The sequence below is a fragment of the Bubalus kerabau genome, chromosome 1 (assembly GCF_029407905.1).
Source record: "Bubalus kerabau isolate K-KA32 ecotype Philippines breed swamp buffalo chromosome 1, PCC_UOA_SB_1v2, whole genome shotgun sequence".
NCBI classification, from domain to species: domain Eukaryota; kingdom Metazoa; phylum Chordata; class Mammalia; order Artiodactyla; family Bovidae; genus Bubalus; species Bubalus kerabau.
The window spans coordinates 92,832,179-92,858,239 of record NC_073624.1 but is presented as its reverse complement, the minus strand read 5'-3'; the positions used below and the strand labels follow the sequence as shown (position 1 = coordinate 92,858,239).

The 26,061-nt window shown below is 39.8% G+C and overlaps 1 protein-coding gene across 3 annotated transcripts in view; it reads left to right on the top strand.

Moving 5' to 3' along the window:
- The first annotated feature begins 2,747 nt into the window (after nucleotides 1-2,747).
- The window catches only part of LIMA1 (LIM domain and actin binding 1), a 92,405-nt gene continuing 69,091 nt past the window's right edge, over nucleotides 2,748-26,061 (top strand). For 2 of the 3 annotated variants that reach the window (XM_055583326.1, XM_055583306.1), the window contains exon 1: nucleotides 2,748-2,903. The gene's annotated coding sequence lies outside the window, so the exon portion shown is untranslated. Of the gene's footprint in view, nucleotides 2,904-18,268; nucleotides 18,358-26,061 lie in introns of all 3 variants that reach the window. The other variant, XM_055583313.1, reaches the window with a different exon arrangement.

Below are 26,061 nucleotides of genomic sequence, written 5' to 3'. Positions count from 1 at the left end.
TTGCAGCCAATTTCATGCTACAAATGTGACAAACACACAAACATGAATAGTTGGGAAGAAACACATACAATGTTATATATTTCCATCCTACAGATACAGTAGACAATGTTTAGAGTTATTAGTAAAGTGAATTAAAGAAAAGTGACATTTTCAGCATTTATTACCTCTTAACATACTTGTTAGTTTATATAATTTGACTTTTAATAGTGGTTATGCTTAACAACTGACTCATAAAAATCCCTCCAAATACAGAGATCAGGCTTAGGTGCTTGTCCATGGGATTATCCCAGAAAGAATACTGGAGTGGGTTGCCATTTCCTCCCCCAAGGGATCTAGCCTATCCAAGGATCAAATCCACATCTCCTGCAGCTCTTGCATTGGTGGATTCTTTTAACCACTGAGCCACGTGGAATCCCCAGTAATCAGTCTTGCAAACTGGTAAAAGCCAACTGTGGCATACAACTAGCTCTATTACCAAGAGGGTACTAAAAGGTGCAGGAGAACAAGTAGTTATTTGCCTAATTGGTAAGTGGCTGAGTCAAGACTGAAATCTAGGTCCAAAATTCTGACCTCAGTTAGTCTTCCTAATTTCTTTAGCAGAGAATAAGGGCCTTTATTGGCCTGTCCAAAAAAAAAAAAAAAATGGAGACAGGGAATTTATTAAAGGAATGCCACACTTAATGGGATGCATTTTCTGAAGTACCATCCTATATATTTGCTAGGACTTTTAACAAAACTGGCAGGTAGCATGGGAATATGAGTCTTGAAGCTTGATATCTATCCAGTTAGTCTAGGCTGGGTATTTGAAAGAACAAAAGAAGTGACTGGTCTATAGAAATTGTCCTTAACTAGCTGCTTTGCATGCATGGGGCTAAGTCGCTTCAGTCAGGTTGGACTCTTTAATACCTATGGACAGTAGCCCGGCCAGGCTCCTCGCCATGGGATTCTCCAGGCAAGTATACTGGAGTGGGTTGCCATTTCCTCTTCCAGGGGACCTTCCCAACTCAGGGATCGAACCGCTGTCTCTTAAATCCCCTGCATTGGCAGGCGGGTTCTTTACCACTAGTGCCACCTGGGAAGCCTCTTAACTGCTTTGCTGCTGCTGCTGCTAAGTCACTTCAGTCATGTCTGACTCTGTGAGACCCCACAGACGGCAGCCCACCAGGCTCCCCCGTCCCTGGGATTCTCCAGGCAAGAACAAAGGAGTGGGTTGCCATTTCCTTCTCCAATGCATGAAAGTGAAAAGTGAAAGTGAAGTCTCTCAGTCGTGTCTGACTCTTCACGACCCCATGGACTGCAGCCTACCAGGCTCCTCCGTCCATGGGATTTCAGTTCAGTTCAGTTCAGCTGCTCAGTCGTGTCCGACTCTTTGCGACCCCATGAATCGCAGCATGCCAGGCCTCCCTGTCCATCATCAACTCCCAGAGTTAACTCGAACTCACGTCCATCGAGTCGGTGATGCCATCCAGCCATCTCATCCTCTGTCGTCCCCTTCTCCTCCTGCCTCCAATCCCTCCCAACATCAGAGTCTCTTCCAATGAGTCAACTCTTCGCATGAGGTGGCCAAAGTACTGGAGTTTCAACTTTAGCATTATTCCTTCCAAAGAACGCCCAGGACTGATCTCCTTTAGAATGGACTGGTTGGATCTCCTTGCAGTCCAAGGGACTCTCAAGGGTCTTCTCCAACACCACAGTTCAAAAGCACCAATTCTTTGGCACTCAGCTTTCTTCCCAGTCCAACTCTCACATCCATACATGACCACTGGAAAAACCATAGCCTTGACTAGACAGACCTTTGTTGGCAAAGTAATGTCTCTGCTTTTCAATATGCTATCTAGGTTGGTCATAACTTGCCTTCCAAGGAGTAAGCGTCTTTGAATTTCATGGCTGCAGTCACCATCTGCAGTGATTTTGGAGCCCAAAAAACTAAAGTCTGACACTGTTTCCACTGTTTCCCCATCTATTTGCCATTAGGAAGTGTAAATACAGGTGTTTACGACCACGAGCCACTTCTAGTACTTACCAAGCTACTTGAATTCCAAAAACTGCAGAAAACTTGTAGTTTGAACTTCACTACACCTGGGGTGCAAGAAAAGGAAAAGATATTCTGGAATGGCACTCATGCAGCCCACATGTACCTGGGGCAAAATCTGGGGCCAGGCAGGCTAAGCACTAAGCCTCCTAACAAACTCTTAACGTTTAGAGCAGAGCTCTAAATGAAGGAATATTAACGGCTAGAGCTGCAGGAGAACTTGGGAGGCCTGCCTTTGTCCAACCCCTTCATTTACATGAAGAAACTGTGCTCTAGTCAGGTGAAACGATTTGGCGTTATGCGGTTGAGCCAGGATTAATTTATAGCTCTTTCCACTACACCCTAAGGCCTCCTTTAAAACACCCTCCCTGCACAGAACTTACCCCAAAAGCACCAAGAACCTGGTTGGTGACTGGCCTACACTTGAACCAGGACAAAACTTCTAGTCGCTATTGAGTCAATGTGGTAGCTGGGAGTCAAAGGGTTAAAGCCAAAGTACAGAAGCACTGAGCCCTAAGCCGTGCAGGTGCGTGCTCTCCTCAGAAAGCAGAGTTTAGAAGCAGTCCCACGAAAATGCAGCCCCGCCCTTCACGGCTCCTACGCCGCAAAGCGGAGCACGGAAAACAGCCTCAAGGAGCGAACACGCAACCAGCGGCGCGCACGCCCACCCCGTGGCCGCGCAGGAGGCGGGCCGACGTGCGCGCCTCCGCGGCTGTGGGCGGGGCCCGGGGCGGGGCTTTGAGCCGGACTGGGGCGGGGCCGCGGAGAGCTGTAGGTGTTGCAGCTAGGTCGAGACAGGTGCGCGAGGCAGAACGCCAGGGACCCGTGGCGGGGCTGATAGCAGCGCAGAAGAAAGACCGCTTTTAGCCAGGTAAGGGTCTTTCTCTCTCCACATCCTCCGCAGCCGGAGAGTCCACGGAGACCCCGGATTCCCTCCACACCCTTTTTCTCCCGCTACTGCTTCGGGTGAGGGGAATACAAGGAGCGTGAACCCCTCCCCCTCGAGAAAGGGAGTGGAGGAACTGCTGATCCTTTGCTCCTTCCTCACTTCTGGGTACTGTGCTGGCTGCTGCTGCTGCTGCTGCTAAGTCGCTTCAGTCGTGTCCGACTCTGTGTGACCCCATAGACTGCAGCCCACCAGGCTCCCCCGTCCCTGGGATTCTCCAGGCAAGAATGGGGTTGGGAGTAATTATGTAGAGCGGAGCCTTTGCTGACTGAGGGCGGGAACTGATCGGACCCCCTCCTCTTCCCTCAGGAACACTCCTATCTCACTATATACGTGTGGTGGAGGAAAACGGCAGTTCAAAATTCAAAACAGTCTCCCAGAAAAATATTCTGATAATCTAACTGTTGTTTTTCATTCTTCATTTTCAGCCATTCTCTTCCTCTTCGATATTTCTCCCCTTCCATTCTGCCAGCTGAACCCTTTAAGATTCTTACACCTTTTTGAGATACGTTGATACTATAGCAGGCCTTACAGCTGGATATGTCACCCCAGAATCGCTATTGTGTACAAGTCGCTGGCACCTGTCAATACGTGGGTGTTAATATAAGGTAATTGTACACCCCGGGCTACACCTACTAAGCCTGAAGCTGTAGGCGCTAGGAGCTAACCATCTGGCACCCTTACTGGTGCTTACAATCCTGGTGAGAGATATTTGAGCTAATATTATCTTTCACTTAATTCCAGCTTTCAAAACTCTGCCTAATCCAGGTGGTTCTATTGACTTGACTTTTCAAGTTAGTCAAAGATACTTAGGGAGTTATTAGCCATTAAGACAGTGACCCTTTAAAGGAGAGAGGTCTTCTTTTGCATTGGATATTCTTTCGTTTGCTCTTGCTTTAGATGATTAAATGGAATACTTTTCATCTGCATAATTACTATTAACAAATGATAAGTATTTTAGAAGCCATGAAATAATGCTTTGTTCTGAGGTCTGATGTAGACACAAAAGAAGATGAGCCTCAACGAGCACTTCTTAAGTTCCTGTGGAGTTACAACCTGGATGAAGGATGATCATGTTCTAGGTCGACCTTCAAAAAAGGGAGTGTGTGTGTGTATTTGTTTTGCATTGATAGAACAACACGTAGCATGGTACTCAGTAATCACTTTAAGAACTTATTTTTTGGACAGAACATTTATTGAGTGCCGCTTGTATCGTCGATTCTGTTAATTCAAAGTTCTAAATGTTCCTATTCTAAAAGAATAAAATCAAATGGGTTAGACAGGTCAGTAGATACAACTTAGAGTATTAGTGAGATCAGTGCTATACTAGAGATCAACCCAGAGTGCTGCAGGAGCACAGAACATACAAATCCCTCCTCTACTTTTCCTTGAACACAAAACAGAATCAACAACAAGAAGCTCTGAGCAATACTGAGTGATTCTCTTCAGTCCATGTATTTGTGTCACTCATATTGTGTTCTGTCAACATTATAGCATTTTGATAATGGAATTATGACTTGTCATTAATTCTGTGCAGTTTGGTGAATAGCTGATGGGGCTATTTTCACCGTTCAGTATTGGGCCCGGAAGTGTTGTTATCTTGTAGTCCCTGAACTCTAGAGCAGCCTCTGGGAAGAGAACAGTGTATTAGCAACATTAGCAAAACAGTGTCATTTGTAAAAATTGGCCCATTGTGTAACTTTGTTTAACTTGGTACATTCAAATTTGTTCCAGATTCTGGTTAAAGGTGGGCCAAATTTTAATCTCGTAATTCTAAGGAAAGAAAGCTTCAGAAGTGAAAATAGTTCTGTTAACAGCACACCTTAATGACAGAGGATACTTTTTCTTGCTAAGGTACCCTCAAAATGTCTTTTTCTTTTTTTTTTTTTTTGGAGCAGGGGATGGGGTGGGGGAGGAAGAGGTCAGAAATGTTTGAAGATTCTTTGCAGAGTGTTAATGATCTGAAGTTTATGGTATTCTTGAGTATTCTTCATATACAGTAACTATATGAAGCATTTACTAACTGCCTGCTGTGTGCCAGTGTTCTAATATTTACAAGATGAACATGCCACAGCCTCTTCTATATGATTATGTTTTTCATTTTTAAAATAGAGATTTTGAGTTAATAATACAGGTGATGGTTGTTTCCTCTGACAATTTGAGCCATGGTACTTGATGAACTGGCTTTCCAGGTGGTGCAGTGATAGAGAATCCATCCGCCTGCCAATTCAGGAGACACAAGAGATGCAGGTTCGACCTCCAGGTCGGGAAGATCCCCTGAAGAGGAAATGGCAACCCAGTCCAGTATTCTTACCTGGGAATCCCATGAACAGAGGAGACTGGTGGGCTACAGTCCATGGGGTTGCAAAAAGACTCCAATATGGCTGAGCACACATGCATGGTCTATTCACTGCATGTTTTTTGATAGGAAGTTTAGGTACTTTATTTTGGATTGTGTACAGTAATCTCCAGGTGATGTTAAGTTACTTAACACAGACTCTCAAGGTTCTTTAGTAACAAAATGAGTGGTTGTAAATTGAGTAGTTTCTGCTTGAGGGTTGTGGGATTGAGATTCTATGGTAAATGGTACTCCTGGTAGGCTCATTCTGGTGTGTTTATTCTGTGGCTGGATAGAGAGTCCTTGAGACTCAGTCAAGTTATTCTGCTAATGCAGACATCTTTTCATAAAAAAGATGAGGGTTTTTTTTTTGTTTGTTTTGTTTCTTAAGCCAACATTTATTTATTATCTCTCAGTTCTGTAGGTTGGAAGTCCATATCCATGACCACCCCCATTATCAACATCCCCTCTCCAGACTAGGACATTTGTTTATCATTGACAAATTGTATATTTAATTAATGGCCTATGAGAAGGTTAATTTCATCTGATTATTACGAAAAGACAAGGTTTGACTCAACAAACAATCCATTATTTAGCATGTCAAATGATTTGTTTATATTTGAAAATGTTTCTAGAAACATCACATGTCCAGTCTCAAGAAGTTAACATGATACTGTGATATTTTACATTATTTTTACTTTTAAATAATATTTTAATACTGCTCTGAAACTGAGAACCTGCATCTTTAGGGAAAAAAGGTAACAGTTTTTTTGTCCTTCTGATAACAAGCGTGGAGCTGTTTTTTCCCTTAATTATTCTATAACAGAGCTTACTATATGGAAACTTTACAATCCCTCAAACATGTTTTTTCTTGTACACCAAAGTATTGCCAATTTTTGTTTCATTACCAATAGATTAGTCATCCTAATATGCTTTTACTTGGTTTTAGAGTTCCACAATCTTTTTTCCCCCCATAAACTGAAGTTTAAGCAGATAATTTAGGCACAGGACTTCTTTTCTTCACAGTCAATTTTATTGAATAGGTACCATTTGCTCAGATTTGGCTTCCACCACCAGAATTAGAAGTTTCCCTGATGGCTCAAATGGTAAGAATCCGCCTATAATGCTGGAGACCCAGGTTCGATCCCTGGGTCAGGAGGATCCCCTGGAGAAGGGAATGGCAACCCACTCCAATATTCTTGCCTGGAGCATTCCATGGACAGAGGAGCCTGGTGGATGACAGTCTATGGGGTCATAAGGAGTTGGACACGACTGAGTGACTAACACTTTCACTTTCTTTCACCAGAACTAGAGGAAACCAGTCTGTTCATGTGTAGTACCCAGCGATTTCCCTCTAATGGCCCTGTCACTATCCTCCTCCTTACTGCTGGCAACATTTGACCATATGGACAACTTTTCTGGTTCTTCGTATTATGTGGCTTTCTTTTTTGTGGCCACACCATGTGGCATGCAGAATATTAGTTTCCCAACCAGAGATCAAATCTGCACCCCCTGCAGTGGAAATACAGATTTCTTAACCACTGGACCACCAGAGAAGTCCCTCATGTGGCTTTCTTGATGTGACAATGCCTGGTTCTCCATCTAGCTACTTCCTTCTATGCTCCTTCACTAATTCAGTCTTTTTGCCCCTTAAATGTGTGTGTTTGCTGTGACCCTCTCCAGCATCCTGTTCTCCTTATACTCTCTCCCTGAACAATCTGATCTATTTCCGTGACTTCAACCAACACCTCTATGTGAGTGCTTTACAAATTAATCATTTTTAAAATCTTTTTTCATGTTATATATAATTCTTGTTCTATATTCATATATACAAACATACATATTTTGAAAATAAGAATTATATAGCTAATTATAGAAAATCAGGGAAAAAATAAATTATGAACAAGATAGACTAGCCCATTTGTTCTGGCGAGAAGTCCTATTTGCTTCCCTGATAGCTCAGTTGGTAAAGAATCTGCCCACAATGTGGGAGACCTGAGTTCGATCCCTGGATTGGAAAGATCCCCTGAAGAAGGGAAAGGCTACCCACTCCAGTATTCTGGCCTGGAGAATTCCATGGACTATACAGTCCGTGGTATTGCAGAGAGTCAGACATGCCTGAGCATCTTTCACTTCACTTCCTTTAAGTCTTTTTTTTGTCTTTGATACACACAGACACACTCACATAAACATACAGGTAGTTGGGTTCATTTTACTACAGTAGAATTTTGTATCTGCTTTTCCATTCTACATCATGTCATGGTTTTCCTCAACATCAAAATAATTTGAAAACAATTTAAATAGATGTTTAATACCCTATTCTATCTATGGTGCAAAATTTAACTGTGTGTTTGGATGTTTTGATTTTTTACACCATTATTAAAAAGTGAAAAAAATTGAGAACAAATTTATGCATAAATTTTTGTACAAATCACTCATTATTTTCTTAGGTTAGATTCTCAGAAGTCTAATTAGTGGGTCAAAGAGCATGAAAATTTAAAAAATACTGCTGTCAAATTGCGTTTTCAAAAAAAAAAATTGCGTTTTCATAAAGACTAGATTAATATTCTCACTTGCAGTGATTGTGAGGGCCTATCTTTGTGTATCTTTGTAACTTTGAATCTTATTTTCTTAATCTTTACTAATTTGATAAGTAAAAGAGATTAAATATATATTTATCTAATTACTAGTAAAAGTGAATATTTTTCATACCTTCATTTTCATTTCTGTGAATTGTCTTTTGGTTAATCTGTTCCCATTTTTAAATGTCTGAACATTTTAATTTTGTTTTTTGTTTGTTTTTTGGAGTTCTCTCATTTATTTGGGGCTTTGGGGGAGGGAGTACAGGTTTTTATTAGACCAAACTGAATGAGTAGAGTGATAAAGTAGAAAGCATATAGAAGTTGCAAGTGTGATGTTTTAAATATCATTTGTTTTGAGAATCCACAGCTCGTGATGGATGGAGCAGCACTACAAAATGGAAGGGATGCCATTTGAGAGTCAGGATTCCTGACTCCGGGTTGGGAATCAGCCACTTAGGTGATCTTGGCAAGTCTTTCATCCTCTCTGAGCCTCATCTGTAAGATGAGAGGGTTGAGCTATTGATTCTATGTGCTAAAAGGATGATTTATGAGCCACTGCTAACTTGACATTGTGAAATGATTTCCTGTCCTTCCTAACCCTGCACACAATTTAAATATATGGAGCCTCAGGAAAGACTGGATGTCGTAAAGGTAGTTTCCTTAGAGGTAGCAAGGCTTAGTGGAGCTTGGGGGCAATTTAATTTATTTGTGCCCTCAAGACAATGTAAGTTACAACAATTAGTATATTTAGACACTCTCTTAGATTGACACTTGACAGTCTTGTAAAGTACATCAAAAGAGCCCTGCCAGTCTATGCCACAAAGCCCAATCATCTTTACTGCGTATAAAGCAAGTCTCTTTATGACAAGATGTTTAAGCTGCCAAGTTATCTAATAACTTCCACTATTCCATGCAGAAACTATTCTTAGTGGGGTTTTTTAGGAGGGGATAACTTTGCTGCTTCGGAGAAGGTGATGGCACCCCACTCCAGTACTCTTGCCTGGAGAATCCCATGGATGGAGGAGCCTGGTAGGCTGCAGTCCATGGGGTCGCGAAGAGTCAGACACGACTGAGCGACTTCACTATCACTTTTCACTTTCATGCATTGGAGAAGGAAATGGCAACCCACTCCAGTGTTCTTGCCTGGAGAATCCCAGGGACGGGTGAGCCTGGTGAGCTGACGTCAATGGGGTCACACAGAGTCAGACATGACTGAAGTGACTTAGCAGCAGCAGCAGCAACTTTGCTGCTTGCAGGATCGTCTTAGTTCCCGCACCAAGGATCGAATCTGGACCCTAGCAGTGAAAGCTCCAAGTCCTAACCACTGGACTTTCAGGGATTCCAGTAAGCTCTTTAAGAATATTAATTTCTTGTTTGATGGTCAAATGTTAGTTATTTTAATTTTGTATGTGATATATTATTATTTATCTACAGATCTTTTTCTTTGGGATTTCTTTTGTTACTTTTATGTTTAAAAGTCTTTTTGCCACCCAGAGATGGGTTTAAGTACCCACTTCAATTCCCTTCTGAATTTTATGGTTTTACTTTTTATATTGTTTAATTTGTGTTGAATTTACTTTGGAGTACCTAAGCAGCATGTTTAGTGCCTCTGCATATCTCCGGAGGCCCCAGATCCACATTTCCAACACCTCATAGACCTTGCAGATGGTCTCTCTCCACCAGGCACCTGTGTCCACCTAATTTCCCTAAGGACAAGGTTTGAAGTTGTCTTGAACACTTCTGTTCTTCTCTCTGCCCACATCTAATCACCAACTTTGGTTGATTCTATCCCAACAGTGATAATGGCTCTTTTTTTAAAAAAAGAGTTTTTTAAAATTTTATTTTATTAACTGTACCTCACCATGTGGGATCCTAGTTCCCAGACTAGGGATTGAACTCACACCCCCTGTGGAGTCTTAACCACTGGACATCCAGGAAAGTCCCAATAAAGGCTCTGTTATCAGTCTTCTGAGTCAGGTTCCCCCTTTTTGTTAGAGTCCTTGAGCAATCCTTAGAGTTGGCTTCAGTTTTTTCCTTTCAGTCCAGACTTGTCATAAAAAAAAAAAAAATAGTACACCGATTTTCAAAGTATGGTTTCCTGATTACCTCTTTTAGAATCACCTGGGGTGTTCGTTTAAAAAGGAGATTCTTAGGTCCCACTTAGACTTATAAATCAATATATCTGGAGGGATGGGGCATGGAAATTAACAGTTTTAACAGTACCTGAAGAGATTCTTTTACATACTTAAGAGGAATCAAAGCCCAAGTAAATTAAGTCTAAATTTCTCAACATGCCATTCAGGACCCCAGCTCCCACACCCTGACAGCCTATTTCTCCAGACTTATCTCTCACATCACTACCCACCCACCTGGCACTGTAGCCATGCAATTGTAGCCATGCAATGATTCATGGTTTCCTGGACCCACCCTGTCTTTTCCTGCCTCTGTGCCTTTGCTCATGCAGTTCCCACAGCCTCAGACTCCCCTCCTTCCCCGACTCCTGCTTAAATCCTTTTTTCTTTAAGAGCTCAAAAAAAATTTTTTTTTACTTTAAAAATATGAAGCCTTTTCTAAAGTCTTCTATTTGAATCAGTGACTCCCTCCCCAGTCTTCAGTTAGCACTTTATTTTTACTTCATTTTTCACCCTACTGCTGTCACTATTTATGAATTATTGCTTCCTTAAAACACTGTAAATCTAAGTGTGAGAACCTTGCCTTTCCTTTTCATTTTGTATGTAGCCATTATGCATGTAATAAGCAATTTTATACTCATAGAATGTATCGAACATATCTTCGTCTTACAAACATAATTATATAACAGTGTTTGACTTCACATCACACTTAGAATGACATTAAAATCTTCTACCATCCCTGGTAAATCCTTATTTAAACTGGCTGCCACTCATCTCTGTCATCATTTCATACTTCTGACTCATTCCCTTGCCATCATTCCTGCCTCAGGGACTTTGCATTTGCTATTTTCTTTGGTAGGAAAACTCTCCCATCTTTTCTCTTCACCTGGCTGGCTGGCTGTCTCCTCCTCCTCATTCAGGTTTCAGCTCAAATGTCATTCACTCAAAGAGGGCTTCCCTGACCACTATCTGAAGTATCTGCCCCCTTTCCTACCACCACTCCAATTACTCTCTTTGTATTTCCTTCACAGCACTGATCACAGTGTTTAATTGTCACAGTGTTTCATTTAATCACAGTGTTTAATTGTCCAGCTTCCCCAGTGGAATGGAAGCTTCATGAGAGCAGAGAGCTTGTCTGTCACTTTTTATCTTATATACTTAGCAAATAGAACTCTGCTTGACACATGGTAAGTGCTCAAATATTTGTTGAATGAATGAATGAGCCTTGAAGATAGACTTCTTGATTTTAAAAGTTTTGGTTTGGTTTGCAATCCAAAAGTTTTGTTGTGTATGTTACACACACAATTAACTGTGTGTATTTTTTTAATGGACAACAGCTGAAGTAGTTCCATCAGGGTTCAAATCAGGTAGCAGTCTCTGAGGATTTCTGAAGGTAGCTGGACAAAGGTTTGGGTACTGTGATAGGCAGGATTCATTTCCATCTGAGTGCAGGTTTTCCAAGGTGTTCCCAGGATCTAGGCCACTATTTTACTACCACTCTCAGCATGTACTTTCAGGGTGATTACTGCTGGCCAATACTAATCTGTTAGCTCTCGTGACATTTTTAAAAGCTAGTATAGCAAAACTAGAACTAACACACTAGAATCTTCAAGGACCCAGAAACTTCTTCTGCTTTCTTCTCGAGGAGGATAAGAAGAAAGCTACCTAGGGTTCCAAGGAAAGATGAAATTATTTTCCTTTTACTTACTACATGTCCTGAAATAGGACAGTGTTTTGATTAGAAAGGTTTTTAGCAACAGTGTTAAACAAGGGGTTTCTTGTTAACATCTAGTGAAACCAGACAATGGAACTAATCAGTTCTACTTTTTTTTTCCCGATTTCTCTTCATTGGGTAGAATAATTTTTAATTCCATTATTTTTTTCCTTGAAACCGGCTTGAAATTTTATTAAGAATTATAATAGTTTTTATAGCAATTTATATTTTTATTTTCTCATTTCATCCTCAAAAACCATCCCTTGTGAATTATTAGCTGTTTTTGAGATGAAGAAACTGAGACCTACCTAAAGAGTTGATTGACTTTCCTGTGGTAACTAAAAGACCTCTCATTACTCAATGAATGCCTCTCAATGACTTTTTAAAAACGGTGGTAAGAATCTGCCTGCCAGTGCAGAAGACAGTCCTTAAGAAATAAGATGCACAGGACTGGTTCACACAAGTAACAAAATTTTATCACTTCTGTGCCTGTGTGATTTGGTAATTGTTTATGTGACCAGCTTCAGCTATGTTTGTGCTTGATTAAAGCATTGTTCTGGGTTAGCTTCTAAGATTTTTACAGAAAGGAAGGATTATAGAACTTGCCTAGGGAAGAATCACTTTTCAGTAAAACTGTTTTAATTCTCTTGCTTGAAGGGATTGGTTAAATTGATCTGCGCTGGCTTTTCAGATTGAACAAGCCCTGAAAAAAATACATCATCTAAAATTTCAGATAAGAATGAAAGCCAGGCCCTTCCTGGAAATGGCTAGGAGTGAAACTTAGAAGCCCTGTATTTGGAGAAAACTTGATTAATTATTAAGGACAAAGAACTGGTATAAGGAAGTTATATCTTTAACAGAAGCAGCCTTCTTAAATAAGTGTATATATTTCTTTTGCTTTGACATTGCAAAGAAAACTAATTAGCCACTTTGTTTTAATCAGCATGTAACTGGCAAGACCTGAGAGTCTGTAGTTTACGACAGATACTCAATTATGTAGGTGGGCATTCCTTTGTCACGATACCTGGTCACTGAGAGCTAGCATGATTTGTTTTTCATTTGTTTAACAGATATTTAGTGAGCCCCTACCCTGTACCAGGTACTGATATTTGATGCAACTGATGTTAAAGTATGAAATGATATAAAGGTTAAAGGAAAAACAAGCATTGAGAGTTAAATTTATGTTTTGTATAATGGCCTCAGTCAACTCTATATTTCTACATTGTTTTTACAATTAACTGTACTTTTCTCTACTTTTCACTTTAAATGTGAAGTTATTGCCAACATTATCTGTAGAGTTTTTGGTTTGGTTTTTTCACTTATTGAAAGAGATTTTCATTGCTATGTGTGAAAAAATACTGGAAGAAAAACCTCACTGCCTTGGTCTATGATTGTCCTAACAATGAGTTAATTATCAACTTGGGGGGAAGAACTTAGTGAATAAATAACAAATTAGATCTGGGGGAAGAGGGAGAATTAAACTTGGATTAGATCTGTTAAGTCCTTAATTTAAAGAAAAAAAAAAGATTAGAAAGTTTCCTGGTTCACTCTTCACGACCTAAAAACTTTAAACTCACGTTCGTTTGTAAAAGCTATGATTAGAGGTTACTCTTTTATCTGTCTAAATAAGCTTTGTGAGATTACCGCAATTATGTAAAAAGCAAATGTGGGTTTCAAAAGTACAAGAAAATATTTAAATGGATGAATAAAGTAATAGAAGCATGTAGGAAAATGATAATTTTATTATCTTCAACTTAGAGTTTTTACGGAGGTGTTGAGAACACCTAAAATTTGGCCCTTTTGACAGATTTAGAGTTTCTGGTGCAGAGAAATAGTGTCAGTGTTTTGAGCAGCCATAGTTTTTCTGGAAGTCCCCTTGTGGCTCAGTGATTAAGAATCTGCCTGCCAATCAGAAGACATGAGTTCAATCCCTCGGTCGGGAAGATACCCTGGAGAAGGAAATGGCAGCTCACTCTGGTATTCTTGCCTGGAGAATCCCATGGACAGAGGAGCCTGACAGGCTACAGTTCATGGGGTTGCAAGAGAGTCGGACATGACTTACCAACTAACTAAACATCAAGTTTTCCTGGTCATCACTATTAGTTTCAAAGAGACAACATCAAAGATTCTCCTTTTAAAAAATTGCTGATTTGGCAAAAATAAGTTACAGTGAAGAACAGTGTGGGTTGGAACTGCATGTCTGATTTATCTTTTGTGCTTGAGATTATTATTTTGTTTCCATCCCAGCTTCCTAAAAAATATGAGCTAAGACTTATTTAACCCCTCTGGGCCTCAATTTCTTCATCTGTAAAGTGGGTCAATACTATTCTGAGTATGTTATTATGAGGATTAATAAGTTTATATTTGCAAAACAATTAAAACAGCATTTAGCACATGGCAAATGTTTGACTAATTTTAGCTATTTTTATTACCACTACCACTGTCCTTATTTATTAAGCACTTATTTTAGCACTAGGCTAAAAGAACATCTTTGAGATGATAAGACTAAGGCTTAGAGTGATTTTCCTAATGTTACTTAATAGATACTGCTGCTGCTACTGCTAAGTCGCTTCAGTCATGTCTGACTCTGCCCATAGACGGCAGCCCATCAGGCTCTCCCGTCCCTGGGATTCTCCAGGCAAGAACACTGGAGTGGGTTGCCATTTCCGTCTCCGATGCATGAAAGTGAAAAGTGAAAGTGAAGTCTCTCAGTCGTGTCCAACTCCTAGCAACCCCATGGACTGCAGGCTACCAGGCTCCTCCATCCATGGGATTTTCCAGGCAAGAGTACTGGAGTGGGGTGCCATTGCCTTCTCCGACTTAATAGATAAGTCGTTGGGAATTCCCTGGTGGTCCAGTGGTTAGGACTCAGTACTTTCATTGCCAGTGGACCCAGGTTCAGTCCCTGGGTTGGGAAACTATTGCATGTGTGCTCAGTCACTTCAGTCGTGGCTGACTGTTTACAACCATCAGTTCAGTTCAGTTCAGTTCAGTCACTCAGTCGTGTCCGACTCTTTGCGACCCCGTGAATTGCAGCATGCCAGGCCTCCCTGTCCATCACCAACTCCCGGAGTTAACTCAAACTCACGTCCATCGAGTTGGTGATGCCATCCAGCCATCTCATCCTCTGTCGTCCCCTTCTCCTCCTGCCCCTAATCCCTCCCAGCATCAGAGTCTTTTCCAATGAGTCAATTCTTCGCATGAGGTGGCCAAAGTACTGGAGTTTCAGCTTTAGCATCATTTCTTCCAAAGATATGAACATTTAATTATAAAAGCTATATATATACATATAGTTATACATATCTATATATATGCTGTGCTGTGCTTAGTTGCTCATTTGTGTCCGACTCTTTGTCATGCTATGGACTGTAGCCCATGAGGATTCTCCAGGCAAGAATACTGGAATGGGTTGCTATGCCTTCCTCAACCTGTACAAAGGTAATTGTGGTTTCAGACTGTTAATTTTAAATCATTATAACTAGGCTCAAACACATCTTCATTAATCAAACTAGGAACCATTACAATCAACACATTTTTACCAACAAAGAATAAGTTTGTTTATTCCTGTAACATAAAAACCCATGCTTCACTATTTGACAAACTCTTGGGAAGCATTTTCTGCTTCCTTCTGGTTGTGGAAGCATTTTCCATGCAAAAAGTTGTTGAGATGCTTGAGGAAGTGGTAGTTGGTTTGGTGAGAGGTCCGGTGAATATGGCCAATGAGGCAAAACTTTGTAGCATGATTTGTTCAACTTCTGAAGGGTTGGTTGTGTGATGTGCGGTTGGATGTTGTCATGGAGAATTGGGCCCTTCCTGTTGATTGGTGCTGGCTGCAGGCATTGCAGTTTTCAGTGCATCTCATCAATTTGCTGAGCATACTCTCAGATGTAATGGTTTCTCTGGAATTCAGGAAGCTGTCAAGGATCAGATGGGCAGCAGACCACCAAACAGTGACCATAACCTTTTTTGATGCAAGTTTAGCTTTAGGAATGGCTTTGGAATTTTTTATTGTCCCAGTCACTGAGCTGGTTGTCACCAGTTGTCATATAAAAGCCACTTTTTGTCATACATCACAGTCTTGATCGGGAAATAGTTTATTATTGCATACAGTAAGAGAAGATGACACTTCAGAACAAGGACTATTTTGATTTTTGGTCAGTTCTCAAGGCATTCACTTATCGAGCTTTTTCATCTTTCTAATTTACTTCAAATGCTGATTGACCATAGAATGGTTGATGTTGAGTTCTTCAGCAGCTTCTCACATAGTTGTAAGAGGATCAGCTTCAATGATTGCTCTCAATTGGTCATTGTCAGCTTCCAATAGCTGGCCACTCTGCTCCTCGTCTTCAAGTCTCTTGTCTCCTTTGCAAAACTTCTTAAACCATCACTGTACTGTACGTTCATTAGTAGTTCCTGAGCCAATGTGTTGATGATGTTGTGAGTTGTCTCGGTTGCTCTGCAACCCATTTTGAACTTGGAAAAAAATAATTGCTCGAATTTGCTTTTTGTCTAACATGATTTCTATAGTCTAAAATAAATATGAAATAAACAGCAAGTAATGTTATTAACAAAAAAACACAAAGCAAGAAATGTGCATTAAAGTGATGTATAGCATAACCACATTTATTTAAGAATGTATTACAGTATCAAATGGCAAAGTTCAATGATGAAAAGCCGCAGTTACTTTTGCACCAACCTATAAGATCCCACAAGCTGCATGGCATGCCCCCCACCCTGACCCCACCTAAATAAAGAAATAGATAAGTGGTAGAATCAAGATGTGGACTTGAGCTGAGAGGAAGTGGGGCAGAGTGGACTTAGAAATGGAAGCTGGGTATGTGGCCCAGCCCTTTCCGTTTCTAATTTTGAGACACTTTGAGACTAACTCAGAACACCCCCAGATACAGGGAGGATGTGGTGTGCAGTAAAACATTAGAGCATGGACACTATGGTCTTTCAGACTATTTCCAATCCTGGGTATGCCACTCACTAGGTATGTTATCTTGAGCGAGTTATTTAACCTTTCTGAGCCTCTTTTTTCCTCTGAAAGACAAGAATAGTATTTACTTCATGGTGTCATAAGGATTAATGGAATAAAATCAAATGAGTGAATCACTTTGCACGTAACTGATCCCTAGGCTTATGCTAAGGTGGCTCAGTCTTTTACCTGATTCTGACACAGTCTGTCTAGATGGTAGGTGATTAGGGTCTATGTCTGCTTTTCTGCTCTGGCCTAATGACCCTGGGATCAAGCCAAAACTATATTTCCAAAGCTGTTTTTACATTGAGTATATAGAGGACTTTCTCAGAAAGATTAGATGTGTTTGGACTCCACATGAGAGATTCACATTCCAAAGATGATGATCCAGAGCACTCCCTTTCCCCACACAACTAAGATACATTAGACAGGCTGGTTGGGGGTCACAGCTGAAGCCCAACCACAGAGAATGATCTTAATGCCTAGATTGTCACATAGTGTTAGTCAGGCTTCTCACAGGGTTGTGCTCTGGTGGGAATATTGATGAGCAGTCAAGGGGTGGGTGCCCTACAGAAGAGAACTCTACAGAAACTCTTCATCTGTACATTGAAGCAACATTTCTGTTTGCAAAGAATATTAATGAGATCTGAATAGGAATCAGACACCAGGAAAGACAGCTGCTCTGAGAGGCAATTTGAATTGTACAAAGAGTTACACATGATATTCAGAAGGTCCTTGTGCAAATTTAGAAGTAATTAAGTTGTGGAGATAAACAATTTATAAATGACCTTTGAAAAATAACTGTAGTTTCAAAAAGTAAGTGTATTAAGTGGCCAATATACATTTAATAACATACTCAACCTTCCAGTGATTAAAAGAATAAAAACTAAAGCAATAATATACCATTTTCCACATATCTAGCAGTTTAGAAAAATAAAAAGTGATTAATAATCTTCAACATTGATAAGAATGTAGAGAATAGGCTTATTCTCATATAGCTAATGGCTCAAATATAAATTGATGCAATATTTTTGAGGAACATTTAGAAATATCTATGAAAAATTTTAATACATAGGTTATTTGAACTAGAAATGCTGCCTTTAGGAATATACACCATGGATGCACACTGCCAAGTAGGCAATAGTAGAAGCATGTTCATTCCAGTCCTGTTCTTAATAATGAGAATGGTGTAAATGTTCATTGACCGAGGCCTCTTTAAACAAGTCATAAACTACTGCAGAGTGAAATAGTATGTGGTACTCAAAAGGTTGAGGTAGATCTGTATGTCCTAATGTGGAAAGACATCCAAGAGGAAATAATTACTAAGAAGCATATTAACATAAGACCGGTTTAATTTTTAAAAATATGCATTCATGTGTGATACGTGTTAACTTTGTGCCTCAGTTTTCTCATTTGTCAAACAGGCATCATGATAATAGCTTCCTCATGAGCTGTTGTGAATATAAAATGAGATAATGTATATTGAATGCTTAGAACAGTGACTAACACATAGTATTTATGTGCTTGCTGTTATTCTCCTATATAGGCAATATCAGAAAGTCTTTACTCCAAACTGTGACGGAGGTTGCCTTTGGGAGTTTGAGTTGGCTTGGAAGAAGGGGTGGACGAGAGCAGGTAGAGACATCTGTTTTGTATATTGTGTTCATGTGTGCTCGGTCACTCAGTCCTGTCTGACTCATTGCAGCCCCGTGAACTGTAGCCTGCCAGGCTCCTCTGTCCGTGGAATTTTCCAGGCAAGTATACTGGAGCGAGTTGCCATTTCCTATTCGAGGGGATCTTCCTGACTCAGGAATAAAAGCCATGTCTCTTGTGTCTCCTGCATTGGCAGCCAGGTTCTTTACCACTAGTGCCACCTGGGAAGCCCCTGTATGTTGTATTTTTGTTGTTCAGTCGCTCAGTCTTGTCTGACTCTTTGTGACCCTATGGACTGCAGCATGCCAGGCTTCCCTGTCCTTCACCTTGAAGCTTGCTCAAACTCATGTCCATCAAGTTGGTGATGGCATCCAACCATCTCATCCTCTGTCGTCCCCTTCTCCTCCTGCCTTCAGTCTTTCCCAGCATCAGGGTCTTTTCCAATGAGCTGGCTCTTCACGTCTGCCTAATTGTTAATGGACATGAGTTTGAGTAAATTCAGGGAGTTGGCGATGGACAGGGATGCCTGGCATGCTGCAGTCCATGGGGTCGCAAAGAGTCGGACACGACTGAGCAACTGAACTGAACTGAATTATTTGTGATGAACAGCCTCATCCCTTGACCAGTCACTCTAACCAAGGAATCTAGACAGGGCAGAAAATAGCAGGTTGAGTGTTCATTGAGGCCAGTGGAGGAGAGGTTCCCCAGATGGAAGGAGGGTGAAAGAGGGTGGCAGAGTGGGAAACTGGGAAGGGTGCTGGTTGATCACACCTTGGCTGCTGGAGCTATTTTGAAAACTGCTGACCTAATTAAAGGAAAAATTTCAATTGGACATTCCAGCATTTATATGTGGACTTACCCTTTTTGGACTTTAGTTACCTTTATATTAAAAAGTGAATAATGTTTAATTTGGCTTTTTAAAAACTTTTTATTTTATTTGGAGTATAGTTGATTAACCATGTTGTATTTCAGGTGTACAGCAATCTGAGTCAGTTACACATGTACATGTGTCCTTTTTCAAATTCTTTTCCTGTTTAGCTTGTTAAATAAAATTGGGTGTGTATTTTACACTTATGGAACATCTCTATACAAACTAGCCACATTTCAAGTACTCAATAGACTTTCTTTTTGGCCACCCTGCAGCTTGTAGGAACTCAATTCCCTTACCAGATATCAAACTTATACCCCCTGCAGTGGAAGTGTGAAATCCTAAATACTGGACCACAGAGAATTTCCCTAGTTTGACTTCCGAATAGACACTACACAATGTAATTGCTCAAGGTATCCAAAACAGACATTTAAGAAGAGATGGATAGTTTTTCTAATACTTTGAAATTAAAATTTCAATATTTTAAAGAGACCACTAATTTCCTTTCGACTAGTGTTCCTACCTCCATTATACAGTATTATAAAGAGAGTAATTTTTGCACTAAAAGAAGTCAAAGGGCTGAAGGAAAAATTACATTTGTGAATTTTTTTTGAGTCTAATGACATAGGCCTTGTTAAGACAATATGACATGTAAACTAAGCTAAACCCAAATATGTATCCTGTTAACAAAGTCATTGGAATAATGTTTATTGAATTTGTCTTAAATACAGAGGCTTACAAAGACTGACAAGATCTGGCTGTGACCCCAAGCAATGTGCCAGATATAGTATGCATTTATTATTTCCTTTTATGTGTAGAACAACCCTGGAGGGTAAGTTGTCATCCTCGTCTTACAGAGAAGGAAAGGGTAGTACAGAGGTCACCATGCATCTGGTTAGCACTAGAATCAGAATTGGAGTCAGCTGGTGTTTCATGATACTTACTGCCCTGCCTCCCAATAACCACTGTGTGCGTATAGGTAAAGTGAACCCTACATGAGGGGTACACTGAGCATTCTTAGGGACCCCAGTGATCATCTATCATCTAGCTAGTGACTTTCAAACTGTGTTTTTTAAAAATAGCAGTTTTATTGAAACGTAATTCTTATACCATACCAACTTACCTGTTTTTAAAGTGGGTAATTCACTGGTTTGTGGTATATTAACAGATTTGTACAGCCATCACCACAATCATTTTACAACATTTTCACCACTTCCTGGAAAAAAACCCATGCCTATTAGCAATCAGTCCCTTCTCCCTTACCCCCAGGTGCTAGGTCACCACTAATTTACTTTCTGTTTCTATAGATTTGCCATCTCATATAAATGGAATCATACAACATGTAGTCTATTGTGACTGGTTCCTTGCACTTGGTATAATTTTTTCAAGGTTCCTCTATATTGTAGCATGTATCAGTACTTCCTTTTCATAGTTGAATAAAACACCTTTTTGTGGATAAACCACATTTTGTTTATCCGTTCATCAGTTGATGAACATTTGGAATGTTCCCATGTTGGGGCTGTTGTGAATAATGCTATTGGGAACATTTGTGAACAGATTTTTGTGTGGACATGTGTTTTCATTTCTCTTGGAGACACACACACACACAAACACACCTACATACCTAGGAGTGGAACTGTGGAATTGCTAAGTCATATAATAATTATGTATTTAACCTTTTGAGGAACTGCCAACTCTTCAAAGCAGCTGCACCATTTTACATTCCCATCAGCAATGTATGAGTTTCAGTTTCTCTACATCCACATCAACACTTGTCAAACTATCATTTTTTTAACCACATGCCTCAGTAAGAACTATTTTACATTCTTACCCAGTTTATACACACACAAACTGAAACAAAAGCAAGCTTTATAAAAGAATATTTACCTCTAATGTGTATGATGCACTCTGTTTTATGTTTCGTTCCATTTTTAATTAACATAAACATGCTGACCCACTAAACCTGATTTCACAACTTATTAATTGTGACCTACAGTTAGAAAACCACTAGGCTATTTTAACCCTTTGTTTTACACAAGAGGAAGTTGAGGTCCTGAGGAGATGACTTGTTAAGCAGATGATAGTGCTAATTAGTGGCAAATTAAATAAAGATTAGAGCCCAAGCCTGTTGGCTTCCTGCTTTAACATCTTAATAAGTTTTAGTTACCATCATATTCAGAATATAAAAATAAATTGGAATTTCTATTCAGATACCATTTTTTTAACCATATATATTTTTCTCAAGTAACATTTTAAATTCAGCAGCAAACCAATCTAAAGAAAAAAAAAAAGAGTATGAAGAACTCAGTTTTATTATCATGAGTCATTGGTCTGCTCAATAATTTTGTGCCATCTGGACAGGGAAGTTTTACATGAACCTACATAATGGCCAAAAAATTGATCATTTCAGTGGCTCAGGTTCATTTTTGTTCAAACCTCAGTCTATCTTTGAAGGGCAGCCATTTTTCTTACACTGCCAAATTTGAATGACCATGTAAAATTTGAAATGGACAATATAAAAACATTTATGCTGCTGTTTTTCCATTTTTCTTGGAATACATACAGGTCTTAGACTGTTTTATTTCAGTGTTTTCCAACATATGATGGGGAGAGACATCCAACACTAGAATCACTTCAAAGTTCATGTTAAAATGGGATCATCTTCCTGGCCCCTACTCCAAACCTAATGAGTCAGAACTATGGCATGGGACCTGGAAATGTGTATTTTAAACATGCTTCCTGGGTGTGTCTTAAGAACACACAAGTGTGTGACCTACTGAATTGAATCTTCCCCTCCTTTTTATTTCTTATCTTAGCTCTCTTTTGGTTTCTAAAATCTGGTGTGTATTTTAAACTTAGGGAACATCAAAGTACCCCAAACAAACATTTAAGAAGAAATTTGAGCACTTCAATATCATGTATAGGCAATATCAGAAAGCCTATTGTTCCAAACTGTGAAAAAGATTGCCTTTGGGGATTAGAATTGGCATGGGAGAAGGGATGGATAATAGCAGGTAGAGACTTTTTTACCTGAAGAGCCAAATAGTTATTTGTTAGAAAATACCTGACTTATGCCAAAAGAGCAAGTTAACTAAAACAATCTATATTACTGAGGTTCAGTTTTAGTCTTCCTGAGTTTCGGGCTAGAGACCTTTTTTTTTTTTTGGTGGCTATGTCCACTGGTTTCCCGTAATTTGGGGTGACTTATCTCAGAATAAACATAACCCACTGTTTTGTTTCATTTTCGTTTCCCCTAAAGTACTAGTTTATAAAAATAGGTGAATCCAGCAAATGATTTTGGATACCTGGTAAACCTCCCTTCATTTAACAAATACTTGCGTACCTCCCATGTGCCAGGCACGGTCCTGAGAGTTAAAAAACAATATAATAAAACAATGCAACGTGATTAGTGTTGGGATATGTCTAGTCATCTGGAAGTTTGAGAGCAGCCTCTTAGTGCAGGCTTAGGGGTTAGGGAAAGCATTTGGAGGAAAGTGTCATCTACGCTGGGACCTATAGCATAAGGCCAGGGAGGGTTCAAAGGGAGGTCCTTTTAGACAGAGGGATGTACATGTACAGAAGGATGTAGCATGTACAGAGAAAGGCCCAGAATCAAGAAAGAGAAGCTGGACCAGCCTAAATGTGTGAGAAAAAGTTTGTACAAAGTCCACATGTAAAAGAAGATAAAGGGAGTGTGTGAAATAATACTTATTGATTAATAATAATAATAAACATTTATTGAGCATTTAGGAGGTGTTAGATAGTTTGTACATACTTAATGTTTAGGAATTTGTTTCCATTCTCAAAACAATGCTATGAGGTAGTTCTTTCTGCTCAATTTACATATGTGAAAACTGAGATAGAGTAAAATAACTTGCCTGAGATCACACAGCTCATGAACATTGTGAGCTTGAACAGCTATATTCAAACTCTGTGCTCTTAGCCTCTATACCATTCTCTCTCCATATGTGTCACATTTACATAGAATTTTTGATGAGCTAAGGTAAGTGATGTAGACTTGATGGCCTGCAGTCAACATAATTAGAAAGAGGCAAAGTGAGTTCTTGAAAGTCCTCTTTTTGACTTCAGACCTTATACATGTTTTGTTACCATCATGCCATCTTTTATGCTATGTCATTTTATTTTATAGAAGCAAAATTTCATATTCCAGCTCATCTTTGGAGAAAATTGTCTATGGTTAAGCCAACTTAATTTGAAGTATAAAGGTAAAAGATGATACATATGTTTGGGCTGAATTGTGTTGTGTACTTATGTGACACATGAAGCTATCCATCATGCAAATGGAAATTCTAGGACCATAAGTCAGGAAGGTTAGGGCTTATGATACAGCTTTGGGAATCATTTGATGTAAGTGACCTTTGATGACCTGAGCATAAGTGAGCTTACTCAGAGGGAAGAGAGATACTGACCATCAAGTAATGCCTAGGAGCAAGAATAAGTGGAGAGAGAGAGATGATTCTATAAGAAAATTGTGATGGTTAAAAAGATAGGAAAGGAAGCAGAAGAGTTCCATTTAAGAGAAAACAGGGGAAATACAATTTCAAAAATGAGGGACTAATCACCAACTCAAATGACAATAGAGAATGATGAAAACTGAGACATGGTCCTTGGATCTGATAGTAAAAGATCTTCAGGAGAATAATTTCAGCAGGATGTTTGGAGTGGAAGCCACACCCAAGCAGTCAGAGGGATAAATGGAAGATGAAGAAGCAGAGACTAAGGTTTGGCTTTTAAGGTGGGAGCAAGGTGAGGTGGTCATTTGAGGAGGAATAGGGCTTAAGAGAAAAAAGGATTATTTTTTTAATCCGTGTGTGTGTGTGTGTGTGTGTGTGTACGTGCTCTGTCATGTCTGACTCTTTGTGACCCCATGGACTGTAGCCCATCAGGTTCTTCTGTCCATGGAGTTTTCCGGGCAAGAATACTGGAGTAGGTTGCCATTTCCTTCTCCAGGGGATCTTCCTAACCCAGGGATTGAACTCACATCTCCTGCATTGGCAGGCAAATTCTTTACCACTAGCCCCACCTGGGAAGCCCTATCCATATACGCAGGTTTCAGACATGTCCACATAATCATGCAGGCACACATGTGAGCGCACAAACACATGCACACCCCAAAAATATGAGCATGTTTTTAGGGCAAAGTCAGAGGTGGAAGTAAAGTTAGACTCTAGGGAAGATAGAAGAGTCACTGTTGTGACACTTGTTTTTCTCCTAAGGAAACCCAGGTCAGAGAAGAGATTATATCTGAGGGTGCTTTCTTCTTCTTTTATCTCTGGAATGGTAACATGTGAATTGCTTAGGGTGAATATCTGTAAGTGCCTAGTGAAGGTTGCTCTGATTCTTTGGTGAGCAGTTTCTAGCAGTAAAGTTGCTTCTTAGTTATGTTTTTTCATTACTCTTCCCCTGGATCTTAGTGTTTTTAAGAACAAAATATTCTTATAAAGGATATAAAAGAGTCAAATGTTACTGAAGTGACTCTGTCCTGTTGTAAATATCTACATTCTTGCTGATCTCTGGGAGTTTGATCATTCTTACAATTTCCCTATTGTCTAGGACACATGTTTCTACAGAGACCTGGCTGAAGCTCTTTCAGGAACAATAACAATGATTATTCTAATGTGCTACAGACTTGTCAGTCACCATGTTGCTGAATAATAGAGTAGTGAAACTTTTATGTGTAGTATTTGAAGTTATGCCTGGAAAATCCCATGGAAGGAGGAACCTGGTGGGCTACAGTCCATGGGGTCGCTAAGAGTTAGACAGGACTGAGTGACTTCACTTTCACTTTTCACTTTCATGCATTGGAGAAGGAAATGGCAACCCACTCCAGTGTTCTTGCCTGGAGAATCCCAGGGACAGAGGAACCTGTTGGGCTGCCATCTATGGGGTCGCACAGAGTCGGACCCGACTGAACCGACTTAGCAGCAGCAGTAGTTCTATTTTTTCCTATCATTTGAGTTTTTATCAGAGTTTGAATAAGCTAAAATTACTGAAAAATAGTATTTACCTTCTCAACAACTAGCCTTAGGGTTATATAATGTTGTTTAATCACTAAGTCATGCCCAACTCTGTGACCCTATGGACTATAGCCCACCAGGCTCCTCTGGCCATGGGATTTTCCAGGCAAGAATATTGGAGTGGGTTGCCATTTCCTTCTCCAGGGGATCTTCCCGACCCAGGGATCAAACCTGCATCTCCTGCTTGGCGGGTAGATTCTTTAACACTGAGCCATCTGGGAAGCCTGGGCTATATAATAGATGATTTTTTTTTTTGTACAGATAGTGTTTGGGTAAAATTTAAGCCTTCATGCAATTCAAGATATATTTATAGAGTTCCTTCTAATTAAAAAGCAATACTAGATACTAGGAGGACAAGAGGCAAAGTAAAATCTGTCCTCTCACCTCAACAATCAATCTTTCTACCAAGTATGATTTATAAAATTATTAAAAGGCAGAGGAAGTATCCTATAGTGATTAGGAATAAGGCTAGGGCAGTTCAGGAAAGGCTTCTCTGAGGAGGCAGACTATTCACTTGAGTCTTGAAAGATGAACAGATTGAGGGAGGAAGGAAGGGATAACATGCCAAGTGGATAGAAAAAAAATATATGGTTTATCAGGGAGTAGAAACTGGCAATGGCATAATTTTGAAGATTCTATATCTTTTTCCAAATTCTATGAAATTAGGCTTCTCACCATCAGAGAAAGAAGGCACAAGTAATAAAAGGAAATACTAGAATAAATTTTGTGATGCTAGATTGGATTCAGAAGTACCACTATGAATTTGTAGTTTAAATATAT